This window comes from Triticum urartu, chromosome 4A, assembly GCF_056163025.1.
Source record: "Triticum urartu cultivar PI428250 chromosome 4A, HENAU_Tu73, whole genome shotgun sequence".
Classification (NCBI taxonomy): Eukaryota; Viridiplantae; Streptophyta; class Magnoliopsida; order Poales; family Poaceae; genus Triticum; species Triticum urartu.
Genome location: NC_141876.1, coordinates 21266004 through 21278447, shown reverse-complemented (window position 1 = coordinate 21278447; position 12444 = coordinate 21266004).

The window sequence follows — 12444 nt, the reverse complement described above, 5'->3', positions numbered from 1 at the left end:
ACCCCGAGTACTTTGATGCCATCCAGTGCCCTCCGGGATATAAGATTCCAGATTTTCTTAAGTTCAATGGAGAGGGCACAAAAACCACATGGGAGCATGTTAGTCAATACTTATCACAACTAGGTGAAGCAGGCTCACTAAATGAGTTGAAAGTGCGTTTATTTCCTTTATCATTAACTGGTACTGCATTTTCATGGTTTTCTTCTTTACCACATGGTTCCATTCGAGTTTGGTCGCAGCTAGAGCAGAAATTTCATGATCACTTTTATAGCGGCGACAATGAACTCAAGTTGTCACATCTAACATCGGTTAAACAGAAGCATGATGAATCGGTCTCCGATTACGTCAAGAGATTCAGAGAAACAAAAAAACCGGTGTTTTAGTTTGGTGATAACCGAGAGAGACTTGGCAGACCTAGTGCTGAGTGGTTTGAGAACTCCCATTAGAGAAAAGCTAGAAGGCTACGAGTTCTTAAATATCAACCAAGTCTTACAAAGGGCTTTGGCTCAGGAAAGCCGAAGCAAAGACCTCAAAGAAGTGCATAGATACAAAACCGATCGTCTAAAGATGAATATGGTGGAATATAACAGTGATCAATCGGACGATGAGGGTGATGTTTTTGCTACTGAATTTGTTTGGCCATCTAAGGCCAAACCCTTTACTTGCAATGATCTGAAACCGATTCATAAGAATCGTGATGAAGATATGAGGTTTACTTTTAACATTACTAAGTGTGATAGAATATTTGATGCTTTGCTGCAGGCTAAGATTATTAGAATATCTCATACTTTACCACCGTTTGAAGAGCTAAAACGGCGTGCTTATTGCAAGTATCATAATTCTTTTTCTCATGCTACTAACATTGCAATGTTTTTCGGCGACAGATACAATCGGCCATTAATGACGGACGATTGAACTTTTCTGAGATGCAAGTTGATAAACAACCTTTTCCAATGAATACCATGGATTTGGAGGGGAAGAAGCTACTCATTCGGACAGAGGTAGCCGAATCTGCTAATAAAGCTAATGTCATTGTTGGTGAGCCCAGGAAAGACAAGGAGGACAATAAGGTCTTGGGGAGACAGGTTGTGCTTGACAAGCAACCCGGTGGCAAGGAGATAATCAAAATCACCATCAAGAATCCTACACTCGGGGGGCAACCGCAAGTGCAAGGAAATACTCGTGTTAAATTTGTCAAGCCCAAGAGTCCAGAAGTTGGCAAGTGGAAGACGAATGAAGCTAAAGTGCAGCACAAGAAAATCAAGCCAACTTTTGATATGTTGCTATCCAAGTATGCCAATCATGCAGTCGGTTCTAGATCCAACCGATCATCAAATCTGAAGCGCTCAAGGTCACCTCCTCGGGAAGAATTTCAGCATCATGCAAGGCCATATGGGTCATGGACGCCGGGACCATGGGTGCCGCCACCCCCCTATATGCCATACTACATAGGAGACTTCAATGGAGGATGGTGGCAGCCCCCAATGGCCCCTTATGCTTTTCATCCAGGTTGGGCAGAACCAAGGAGGTCTATTCATGAGAGACTTTCTTATCCCACACGAGGCCGTTTGAACAATACTGTCAATCGACCAGTGCAAGATAATCAGAAAAGGGTCGGCAAGCAAGAATGGCGTGTTAAGTCGCCAAGTGCTGCAACAGTCGAGTCAAGCAAAGGCAAGGAAAAAATCAGTGCCGACTCACTTATCTTGGGCACCGAAACATTCACCGTACAGCAGCCGATTGTGCATAGCAATCCGACTGAGCCGATACTTGCTATCGCGCCAAAGCACTCGGCTAATGACCATGAAGCAAGCACCAGCCAAGTAAAGACGAGAGATCCTAAGTACACTCAGCCAAAGTGGTGTCCTCCAGGGCTAACAAAGACACAAAAGAGGAAATTACAGAGGTTAAGGAGTCGAGAGATGATAGAACAAGAGGCCGAGAAGCAAAGGGATAAGTTCTTCAATGGCACTCGACCCATGTTACCTGCAAAGCGAGTGTGGAGGCCTAAACAAGTACAAGGTACAGTGGCTTCTACACCTATCACGGCAGCGCCTGCACCACTAAAGGAGGACGATGCGACAGTTATTGCATCATCTGCGACACTTCTTACTTCTCCTTCACTCGAACCGATTTCAGAATCGGTGGATGCACTTGAAGAAGAGGATGATATGTTGGATTATGAGTGTACCCCGGTTCATGAAGGTATGAATATCAATATGGTATACTACTTACCTGCTGAGTTTCGTGCTGTAGATAAGGAAGGGGAGGTGGCTCAGCTGGATTTTGGCCCTAAAAACGCAATATTTGAGAAGCCAAAAGACCCGGTAACGCATCTGAAACCGTTATATCTCAGAGGTCATATCAATGGGTCACCGCTCACTCGAATGCTTGTTGACGGTGGGGCTGTGGTGAATCTTATGCCGTATTCGGTCTTCAAAAAATTGGGGCTGCATGATGAAGAGTTGATAAATACCAACATGGTGCTCAATGGATTTGAAGGCAAAGAGAAAACTGAAGCCAAAGGTGTGATGTATGTGGAGCTCACGGTGGGAAGTAAAACTTTGGCTACCGCATTCTTTGTCGCCGAGGTGCAAGGTAACTACAACGTCATACTAGGCCGTGATTGGGTTCATGCAAACCAGTGCGTGCCATCCACTATGCACCAGTTTTTGATCCAGTGGGTTGATGATGAAGTGGAGGTGATTCATGCGGATAACTCGGCCTGTGTTGCTTTGGCCGATGCATCGGTGGATTGGCAACACCCCAATGCTACTTCCTTGATGGGGCGTGACTTGTCAGAGTTCGATTTTCTCAGCGCGACCAAGAATGGTTTCATTCCCGTCTCTTTAAAGCGACTGAATGCAATCGGCTCCAAGGTATGATATGTTTAAATGGATTCTAGTTCCGAGTGGTTACAGAAACATCTTGTAAAATATCGGTCCAGCGAGGACGATATGTATGAGTCTGTAGAGGAGTTAGATGACATGGATAAACTTGGACAAGGTTTTACATCGGCCGATCCATTAGAAGAGATAGATATTGGAGATGGTTCAGTCACTCGGCCGACGTTTGTAAACAAAAATTTGAGAGCCGATTGTAAATTAAGTTAATCGAGCTATTGAAAGAATATGTTTGTTGCTTTGCGTGGGATTATCATGAGATGCCAGGTTTAAGCCGAGAGCTAGTGGAGCATCGGTTGCCTATAAAGGCCGGGTTTAGACCTTACAAACAATCGGCCAGAAAGTTTAATCCAAAAACATATGACCGGATCAAGGAAGAGATCGGTCGTTTGCTTAAAGCTAATTTCATTTGACCTTGCAGGTATGCCGAGTGGATTTCTAACATTGTCCCAGTGGAAAAGAAAGGATCTGGCAAGTTGAGGGTGTGCATTGACTTCAGAGATTTGAATAGGGCTACACCCAAAGATGAGTATCCCATGCCAATAGCTGATATGCTTATTAATGATGCTTCTAGACATAAGGTTATTAGCTTTCTAGATGGTAATGCCGGATACAATCAAATTTTTATGGCCGAAGAGGACATGTACAAGACAGCTTTTCGATGCCCTGGTTTCCTTGGTTTATTCGAGTGGACAGTGATGACATTTGGATTAAAAAATGCTGGTGCCACATATCAAAGGGCTATGAATTTGATTTTTCATGATTTACTCGGTGTCATACTTGAAGTTTATATTGATGATATTGTTGTCAAATCGGATGCTTTTGAATCTCACTTGGCCGATTTGCGTTTAGCTTTTGAAAGAATGAAAAAGTATGGACTGAAGATGAATCCTTTAAAGTGTGCATTCGGCGTGTTAGCTGGCAAGTTTTTGGGTTTCATTATTCATGAAGATAGCATAGAGATTGATCCCAAAAAGATAGAGGCCATATAGAAAGTGGAGGCTCCAACATGCAAGAGAGATATGCAAAAGTTCCTTGGCAAGGTCAATTATTTGAGAAGGTTCATAGCTAATCTGTCAGGGAAAGTCGATGCATTTACTCCTATCCTTCGGTTAAAGAATGATGTTGATTTCACTTGGGGGCAAAACAGCAAGAAGCCTTTGATATGATCAAGAATTATTTGTGCACTCCTCCGATGATGAAAGCATCCAAACATAGGGAGCCCTTTAAGCTTTATATTGCAGTAGAGGAAGGTGTTATTGGTGCTGTTTTGACTCAAGAAACCGAAAGAAAAGAGCATGCTATTACATATTTGAGCAGACGCTTATTGGACGACGAGACAAGGTATACATTTATTGAAAAATTATGTCTGTGCTTATATTATGCTTGCATAAAATTGAGACATTATTTAGTGCCGAGTGCTTGCGTAGTAGCTTGTCAGACCGATGTCATTAAATACATGTTGCATAGGCCAATTCTTAGTTGTAGAATTGGCAAGTGGGCTTATGCTTTGATTGAATATGATTTGGCGTATGAATCTCTAAAATCCATGAAAGGCCAAATTGTTGCTAATTTCATTGTTGAACATCGGATTAATGACAAGCATGATATTGATATGAACCTTTTTTCATTAGTACCATGGAGATTATACTTTGATGGTTCAGTTTGTAGCAATGTCCAAGGTGTTGGTATTGTTTATATATCTCCTCATGGTGCTGTTTTTGAAGCCTCGTGCTGCCTAGAATATTTTTGCACAAACAATCAAGCCGAATATGAAGCATTGTTATTCGGCCTAGAGATGTTACTTGCTATAGGTGTTACACATATTGAGGCTTACGGTGATTCGTTACTAGTAGTGCAGCAAGTATCCAGAGTCTTTCAGTGTTTGGATGAATCACTTAATGTTTATCTTGATAAATGTCTAGATATAATTTCTACATTGGATTGTTTTAGCATTACTCATATATCTAGGCATGACAATTGGAGAGCAAATGAGTTGGCTCAGCAAGCATCCGGCTATCATGTTCATCATGGCATGTTTCATATTTCTCAAATACCGATGTCTTATCTTGCCAATATAGGAGAGGCCGAACCAGAACCCACTGATTCGGCCCTTAACAAAAAATCTAGTGCAGGTGACAATACCGACTGGAGGAAGCCCATTATTGATCACTTGTGCAATCCAAGTGAAAGGGTGGACAGGTCTGTTCGGCGTATGGCTTTCAAGTATACAGTGAGAGATGACAGTCTTTATCGCCGAACAGTCGATGATGTTCTTCTAAAGTGCTTGGACGAGGACCAGGCAAGAGTTGCTATGGGAGAGGTACATGAAGGCATTTGTGGCACTCATCAGTCGGCTCCCAAGATGAAATGGTTATTGCGACGTGCTGGGTTTTATTGGCCGACTATGATTAATGATTGCTTCAGATATTATAAGGGGTGTGAAGCTTGTCAAAAATTTGGTGATATTCAATTGGCTCCTGCTGCTATGTTACATCCTATTATCAAGCCGTGGCCTTTCAGAGGTTGGGGTTTAGACTTCATTGGACAAATCCATCCATCTTCCTCAAAAGGGCATCGGTTCGTAATTGTGGCAACTGATTATTTCACTAAATGGTCTGAAGCAGTACCTCTCAAGAACATGACACATACGGAGGTAATTCAATTCATAACCGAGCACATTATTCATAGATTCTGTATTCCTCATACGTTAACTACAGATCAAGGTTCATCTTTTATGACACACCAAGTCAGAGAGTTTGCCGAATCTTATAATATAAAGTTGCTCAATTCCTCTCCGTATTATGCCCAAGCTAATGCACAAGCCGAGTCTAGCAATAAAATTTTAATCAAGCTCATCAAGAAGAAGATTGAGGATAATCCGAGGAGATGGCATGAGTTGTTGTCTGAAGCTTTGTGGGCACATAGAATTTCAAGGCATGGTGCTACAAAGGTGACTCCATATGAGCTAGTATATGGTCAAGAGGTTGTTTTACCGGTGGAAGTAAATTTGAATGCTTTGAGAATAGCCAAACAAAATGATTTATCGGTAGTAGACTTTTATAACTTGATGATGGACAATATTGATGAGGTTGCCGATAAACGTTTGGCTACTTTGAAGGCCATAGAGAGAGACAAGTTGAGGGTGGCAAGAGCATACAATAAGAAAGTCAAGTTGAAGAATTTTCAAGTTGGCGATCTCGTCTGGAAAGTGATTCTACCGATTGGTTCAAGAGATAGGAAATTCGGGAAGTGGTCTCCGAGTTGGGAATGTCCTTTTAGAATTACAAGAATAGTTCCCGGAAACTCATATTTGGTGGAATCCATACAAGGGGCATTGTTACCTCGAGCTCTCAATGGCAAATATTTGAAGAAGTACCACCCGAGTGTGTGGCAAGAAGCCTAAGTAGGCAATGGCCGATATACGATTATCGCCCTTAACACAAACATGGCCGATACATAATTATCGCCCTAGGAAAAATACACAGCCGATGGAGTGTTGACGTCGTGCTTCAACATTACACTAGGCAAAGTATTTTTTGGCACGCAAGCTCTGCTAGAAAACAGGGGGGCATGTGTTGACACCTGATTTTGGCATAATGCAAAATGCAATAGAGATGGCCTCAACTGACAAGGTATTTTACATGAGAAACTTCACATTACCGTGTGGGACAACTTTGATGATTGGGCCATAATCATTCGGCATCTTATCAAAGACCAAAACTACACTGGGATTGTCATGTTTAGGTGTCCTGAGTGCTTTTTGGTCAACTATGCTTCCAAGACAATCTCAGATGGAAAACTATCCAACACGAATCGTCTTCGTCTCGTCGAATCGATCGATTTTCATATAAAGATTGTCTCAATCCGAGTTCGTATGCAAAGGTTAGAGCTATCTGAGTGCAGCCCTGTCAAGAGGCAAAATATGACGCGCCCCATCAGACACATGTCTGATGGGTGTCTGATGCAATGCGTGAGCGATTGGCTCTTCAAGATGGCCTCAAATCGAAAAACGTTCAACATGAAAGTTGTTCGTCTCGTCGAAACAAGTAAAAGTGCTTTTGGGCGCATTTTCATCCAAGGTCATTTACTACCACAAAAAAACCCCACAAGATGCAGCCAGTTTTAACCGTTTTGGAAAGATTGCCGGGAAAAAAGCTTGCCGGGTGAAAAGCTTGCCGGGCAAAGACCTTGCCGGGGAGGAAAGCTTGCAGGGGGAAAAGCTTGCCGGGTGAAGACCTTGCCGGGGCTGAAAAGCTTGCCGGGAAAAAGCTTGCTGGGGTGGAAACTGTCAAGGCCAATCCGACCAGAAGCTGAAGATGGGCTCAAATGATTATCTAGATGGACTCGGATGAAGAAGTGTTCAGCATGAAAGTTATTCGTAACGTCGAAACGGTCAACTTTTCTTTTGGAGTCATCATCATCCGACGTAGTGTACGACCTGCAGAGAGGCTACAAGAGTCGGACAGTCCAGTCAGCTACATGACCGAGTCCGACTCGAAATTAAAGATGAGCCCGTGGAGTATTCAAGATGGCCTTATTTCGAAAAGTGATCAACATACGGATTGTTGGCCTCATCGAAGCGTACAAAATTGATATTTGAACCGTCTCCATCGGAAGTCATATGCTGATTCCACGGCCCGCGCAAGGAGCAAGACAGAAGATTGGATCAGATTCGGGCTGAATCCAAGTGGGACCAGAACTAGGACTCTAGGTCGTGAATTGATGTAATTTTCTTGTAAGGAAAGCCTAGATAAATCCTTTGCTTGTACGGGAAGTCCAGCCGCCTCTTTTATATGTTGGGGGTGACGGCCGATTGAAGAACACACAATCGAACAAATCAATATACTACTTTTTCATCTACGTTTTATCTCTCCACCGTTTTTCTCTCTCGTTCTTCGCTGTTCTTCGTGTTTGAGAGCTGCGAATCCCGAGGCTCTAGGGGTGAGTGAATCGACCTAGGGCAGCCCATAGCTGCCGCACTCCCTGACGGGGTCCCTCCCGGGGGTGTGGGGTTTTCGGGTCTGCAAAAGCGCCCGTCGACTGTCTTGCGTATCGCGCTGTCGGTCGGGTCTCCTTCGACGTGAGCTGCGGTGCATCACCCCCGGCGTCGAGGGTACACGTGACATGTTCGTGTGTCAACACATCGTTGTTGACGTTTGAAGGAGCCATCAAACCTTTTGGGGACAGCACAGTGGAACTCTCAATGAAAGCACCAATGTCGGTGTCAAAATCGGTGGATCTCAGGTAGGGGATCCCGAACTGTGCGTCTTAGGTCGATGGTAACAGGAGACAGGGGACACAATGTTTACCCAGGTCCAGGCCCTTTCTATGGAGGTAATACCCTACTTCCTGCTTTATTGATCTTGATGAATATGAGTATTACAAGAGTTGATCTACCACGAGATCGTAATGGCTAAAAACCCTAGAAGTCTAGCCTGTATGACTATATCTGTTTCCGGACTAAGCCCTCCGGTTTATATAGACACGGAGGGGACTAGGGTTATACAAAGTCGGTTACAGAGACAGGAATCTTCATATTTGGCCGCCAAGCTTGCCTTCCACGCCAAGGAGAGTCCCATCCGGACATGAGAGAGAGTCTTCGGTCTTGTATCTTCACAACCCATTAGTCCGGCCCATATCCAACAGCCCGGACGCCTGAGGACCCCTTAGTCCAGGACTCCCTCAGTGACAATTAATAAAATTCATGATTACAATCAGTCTCCGAGTACTACGCCAATCACCTTAAAATAGCTCTGGACCTTTGGGTCAAAGTTGTGACAATGTGTACAAATAAAGAAAAATAGATTGGTGCTTCTTTCAGAAAAGAGTACTCCCTAGAAAACTGCCAATATAAGCTACTAGTATTTTTTTGAAGTCTAAGCTACTAGTATTTGGTTAGAGGATTTGCTGTTGAGAAAGATCCGTCCACAGTGAGCGCCACACATCCCACTGGTGGTGGTGGATGCCAATGCTTAGATGGAGCAGGGTTGGTGTCGGTAATTTTTACTTGGCACCTCGCACTCTGCATATACGTCGGTTCCATCTGTACATTTGTGCAGTTCCACCAAAATGCAGCTAAATAACACTGTTTGCACAGATAATGAAAAAGCATGATTACATTATAGTGGCACTAGTTGATGAAACATACACTAATAAATAGAAGAAAATATTGCAATAGTATAATAGTATGCCATGCTGCGAGGGCGAGATGGGCCCTGCGCCGCCTCATACGGTACGCCTCATACTGGAAATCGACCCAAGTGTCCCCAATACACCTTCTGCCAGTGATGAACATCAGTGCACAGCGGTAGTACAAGGAGGGGCCTTGAGACATTCCAATCTCTATTTTTGTGCAGATCAACTAAAATTAAGCACCCCAGTTTGCAAAAACGCTTAAACATTAACAATGGGACTAGTTGATGAAACATATACTAACAAAGAGAATCACTTTCTTTATCTACATTGGAAATGAAATGATAGAGAGGACACTTGCTCTATTTCAACTGTATTATTACTTCATTTTATAAGTGGCACTAGGGTCGAGCAGGTGGCAAACGAGGTGTACCGTGTGTCGCAAGGATGGAGGCCGGGGGTGCTTAGACTGGGATGCTGAAGCTGGCTCGATCTTCCCCCCTGATGTTTCTGTGGTAGCATTTGGGTTGTAATCCAAACTTGGTCGAGTTGGTGCTGCGTCCCCCTACCTGCCTAGCTTATGTGACGAACTTGCCTCCTGCTAGTACTCAGTCTAGTCTAGTAGTAGTTGCATAACTGCCCGTTTACACTGAGATGTTGTCGGATAATGGTTCTCTATGGTAGGGTTTCTTTAATGAAATCGGAGGAAACCCCCTCTTTCGATATATAAAAAATCAGTGGCACTAGCAGTGCCAAAACATTGCCTCAAATTAATAGTGTCACTAGATTAAGGTGCAAAATAATAACATTACTGCTTTATCATGGCAGTGCCAAAACAGTAGCACAAGAGCAGACTCAACATGCAGGATCTTTGGCAAACAGTCAGACCAAAAAGGAACATACCTCGTGATGGGAACCATATCTGCAGTCAACGCCATCGTAGGGGACGACACCAGTCACCAACATGGATGATTCAATTCATGGGACCTTTTGGTGCAGTTCACCTAAAATGAAGCAATGTCCCGGTTCCATTTTTTAAGGAAAGGGCTCCAGCCCCGGTTCCATTTCCATCAGAAAATGGAACCCACATAGCTTCTTCTTCATTAGTTTCAATAAAATTGAGCAACATCAAGGTTGGTTGTGAAGCTCCTGGAATGTTCAACTATAATTTGGATATCATTTGTGCAGTTCAACTAAGATCAAGCATGAAATGTATATCTCTGTTTGCACAAAAAAGGTGGAAAGGAGGGTGACAAACAAGTGATGAAACATACATCAAATGAAAATAAGCATGTTCCCTATCTGAATGGCAATCCTACAAGGACAGTAGCAATTTCTAAAGCAGAAGCATTGGTAGATATTAGTGTGGGCATTAGGATTAACTATGACAACCATTAAATACGACATTACATTAATGGTGCCATTGCTTCATTTTACCAGCAACATTACATTAACAGTTGCTACAGAGTCGGTATTTGGGCACGGGAGAGTAGGCGGACCAGGACAGTTGCATTTCTAACGAAAAGAAGCAATTTATCTTAATGGGAAATTTAGCAGGACATGAAAAAAAGTGCCATTGATTCATATTACTGGAGGCATTACATTGAAAACAATATTGGTTTAACGTGTCCTTACTTTTAACAGTGCGACTGCTACATTTTACCAGTGGCATTACATAAGAGTGGCTCGGGGCAACAAACATCAGGACAGAATATCTGGGTTGGTCCCATTTTTGTTCGGTATAGCCACCTTATACTGTGTGAGGCTAGCAAATCTAGTGCTGGACTTACTCTGTTGACTTGTCCCCCAGTCCCCACTTTCTTTCCTTTTTCAACCAATAGATTGGTTTATATTGAGTTTGTACTGCGTTTCCCTTTATTTCCCTATTAGACCAAGAGACCAGTTGGATAGCCAGTCTCTGCTACTTTTCGCCCCCATTATTTCCTCTTTCGACCAAGTCCTAAATTCAAGAACAGATCTTCCCCACCCCCACCCCCTTTCTTCCTTGTTCGAACCAAGTAGTACTAGATTCGAGTGCATGAACTACTTTTACCTCTTAACAGTCTCATTCGGCTGGCCCAGAAAATGGCCCATCAGTAATGAGAAATGGGTTGTACATTTTTAAAACACATCAAACCGGCAATTAGTTTCAAATATCTTTTTTATCATTTCAAGATTTTAAATTACATTAATTTTTATGCGTGGAGAATTTGTTGGATTTTATATAGATATACATTTATTTTTTAAATCAGTTTGAATGTGAGTCGAAATTTTGGGATTAAAAACAGTTCGGACCGCACCGAAATATGCAAAATTTCGTATAATTTTTTAACCGTGGCCACAATTTGGGCTGTAATGCTAACAAAAAGAATATGGGCTCCAAAAAAACCTTAAGAATTAGCAAATGGGCTGAAAATTATTAGAAATAATGGCAGATGGGTTGTATGCTGTTTTCCACAGATTTGAGGCTTTCCTAAAAAAAGGTTGACGCACAAGCAGTGACTGTTGGATGTCCATCCATCGACCGTCGTGCTTCTTCAATCTCTGCTCTTCCTGCTCCAGCCGCTCAAACAGGCGCCGGCGGGACTGCCTGCTCCCTCCTCCCCGCGGCCGGCTCTGCTGCCGCGGAGGCCTCACCGCCCCACTGTACTCCCATCGCTGGCCTAGCCATCCCTCTACTCACCCACACCTGCTGTTATTCTCCGGCGACGGCAGACGAACCAGTAAACCATCGTACAGTCGTACTCCCCTCCGCGTGGGAAACAACTGCCGAGTCTTCCCTGCCTCCGTGTCGTTCCCTTCCTAGGCCTCGCCGTCGTCCACCACCCTGGTGCTCTCGGCACGGCCTGGTCAACGTGGTCAACGACCGACATGCATCTGAAGTGGACTGTACATGGAGAGGCCGACATCTGGGTCCACGGCCACATGCAAGGAAATGCCTCCTTATTACGCGCAAAATAATGATTCCTCCACCTGACATCAGGGACCCACCGAAAGGGCCTCTGTATTTCGCGAAAAAAACGTTACCACCGCTGACAGCTCGGACCCACCAGCTATATCTTCACACACAAGGAAGTGCCTCCTTATTACGCACAAAAACTGAATACTCCCTGAGGGAGTCCTAGATTAGGGGGTGTTCGAGTAGCCGGACTATACCTTCAGCCGGACTCCTGGACTATGAAGATACAAGATTGAAGACTTCGTCCCATGTCCGAAGGGGACTTTCCTTGGCGTGGAAGGCAAGCTTGGCGATGCGGATATTCAAGATCTCCTACCATTGTAACCGACTTTGTGTTACCCTAACCCTCTCCGGTGTCTATATAAACCGGAGGGTTCTAGTCCGTAGGACAACTTCATCATACAACAACCATACCATAGGCTAGCTTTTGGGGTTTAGCCTCTCTGA